The sequence below is a fragment of the Rhinopithecus roxellana genome, chromosome 9 (assembly GCF_007565055.1).
Source record: "Rhinopithecus roxellana isolate Shanxi Qingling chromosome 9, ASM756505v1, whole genome shotgun sequence".
Taxonomy (NCBI): Eukaryota; Metazoa; Chordata; class Mammalia; order Primates; family Cercopithecidae; genus Rhinopithecus; species Rhinopithecus roxellana.
The window spans coordinates 125,876,262-125,878,910 of NC_044557.1; positions in this window are offsets into that span (position 1 = coordinate 125,876,262).

Genomic DNA, 2,649 nt, shown 5'->3' on the forward strand with positions numbered 1-2,649 from the left:
AGAACGGAGCACGTGACTTCCTGCCCTGCATCCAGAATCATATCTCGAGTTTTATTACAGGCACTTTGCAAAACACTTCCAAATACGTTTTTTCCCTTTGTTTTTGTTGCTTTCTTTTCTTTTTGAAACAGGGTCTCCCTCTGTCACCCAGGCTGGAGTGCAGTGGTTGGATCATAGCTCACTGCAGCCTAGAACTCCTGGGCTCAAGCGATTCTCCTGCCTCAGCCTCCCAAGTAGTTGGGACCACATGTGAGCACCACCACACCCAGCTAATTTGTTTTATTATTATTATTATTATTATTATTGTATAAATAGGGTCTTGCTAGGTTGCCCAGGCTGGCCTCGAACTCCTGGCCTCAAGTAATCCTCCCGCCTCCACCTTCCAAAGTACTGGGATTACAGGTTTGAGCCACCCCTCTGGCTCGAACGTTTTTGTTATTCAAGTTTCACAAGAACCCTGATCCGGTATCACAGTTAATGTTATTATGACCCTTATTTCGAATTTGACGACTGCAAAGACTTGCAGGTGAGTGATTGTACCCGGGGCTGTCCGGTTCATCAGGAAGGGGACCTGAGCCTCCCGCCTCCTGCCTCCACGTGCAGCGTTTTCCCCAGAGCCCCGACGAGTTTTGGAAACCAGAGCTGCAGGCGACTGCCGCGTTGTGGAGAGAGCTGAGGCGAGGCGAGGCGAGCTGGGGTGGGCGCGGCCGGATGCAGAGCTGCAGGGTTCCTTCTCCTTCTCCGTCCCCCTCTGCCTGGCGGTTCCACTCCGCCTGCCCGCGGCTGACTGAAACTGACAGGCTGGCGGGAGAACTGGAGCAGAGGCGGGAGGGGGCGGGGACAGGGGGCAGAGCCCGCCCGGAAAAATCCCAGGTGGCCGTGGAAGGAATAAGGGGAGAAACAGGAACATCTATAGGAAAAGGGACACTATGTGCACATTTCGTGTCTCCTCGGCTTTCCAGCTTTTCTCCCTTTAAGCCTTTATGAAAGGGAAAAAAATGAACAGATAAATAGTTCGTTTATTAATTATTAACAAACAAGTGGCACTAATGAATAGCATCATTAAAGGGCATTTTGTGAATATTAATGTGTAGTTATAGTCTAAATAAGGTCTCCGTTCTCCCCTTGGCCAGCCAAGGTCTTTCCCATTCTTGTTCAAAAGTCATCTATCTTAATTACACCGCCCCACCCCCCCACCCCCACCAGCCCCGCCAATTAAAACCCCGCAGTCACAGCCCCTATTCGGCATTTCCTGTAGTCCTTATCACATAGGACACTAACACATGATTTTAACATTTACTTTTATTGTCTGTCTCTGTGCACTAGAGCAAACGTTTTATAAAGACATGAATTTTTGTATTTTGTACACTGATGTGAACGAGTACCTAATAATGCCATAGGTGGACAATAAATATTTGTGGGAAAAAATAAAATAGACTGGGTGCAGTGGCTCATGCTTGTAATCCCAGCACGATGGGAGGCCAAAGCAGGTGGATCACTTGAGGTCAGGAGTTCAAGATCAGCCTGGACAACATGGTGAAACCCTGTCTCTACTAAAAATACAAAAATTAGCCAAGTGTGCTGGTGTGCTACTCAGGAGGCTGAGGCAGGAGAATTACTTGAACCTGGAAGGTGGAGGTTGTAGTGAGCCGAGATCGTGCCACTGCATTCCAGCCACTGCATGACAGACAAACAGAGAGCCAAATCATGAGTGAACTCCCATTCACAATTGCTTCAAATAGAACAAAATACCTAGCAATCTAACTTACAAGGGATGTGAAGGACCTCTTCAAGGAGAACTACAAACCACTGCTCAATGAAATAAAAGAGAACACAAACAAATGGAAGAACATTCCATGTTCATGGATAGGAAGAATCAATATTGTGAAAATGGCCATACTGCCCAAAGTAATTTATAGATTCAATGCCATCCCCATTAAGCTACCAATGACTTTCTTCACAGAATTGGAAAAAAACTACTTCAAACTTCATATGGAACCAAAAAAAGAGCCCATATGGCCAAGACAATCCTAAGCCAAAAGAACAAAGCTGGAGGCATCACGCTACCTGACTTCAAACTATACTACAAAGCTACAGTAACCAAAACAGCATGGTACTGGTACCAAAACAGAGAATATAGACCAATGGAACAGAACAGAGCCCTCAGAAATAATACCACACATCTACAACCATCTGATCTTTGACAAACCTGACAAAAACAAGAAATGAGGAAAGGATTCCCATTTTAATAAATGGTGCTGGGGAAACTGGCTAGCCATAAGTAGAAAGCTGAAACTGGATCCCTTCCTTATACCTTTTAAAAAATTAATTCAACATGGATTAGAGACTTAAATGTTAGACCTAAAACCATAAAAACCCTAGAAGAAAACCTAGGCAATACCATTCAGGACATAGGCATGGGCAAGGACTTCATGTCTGAAACACCAAAAGCAATGGCAACAAAAGCCAAAATTGACAAATGGGATCTAATTAAACTAAAGAGCTTCTGCACAGCAAAAGAAACGACCATCAGAGTGAACAGGCAACCTACAGAATGGGAGAAAATTTTTGCAATCTACTCATCTGACAAAGGGCTAATATCCAGAACCTACAAAGAACTCAAATTTACAAGAAAAAAACAAACAACCC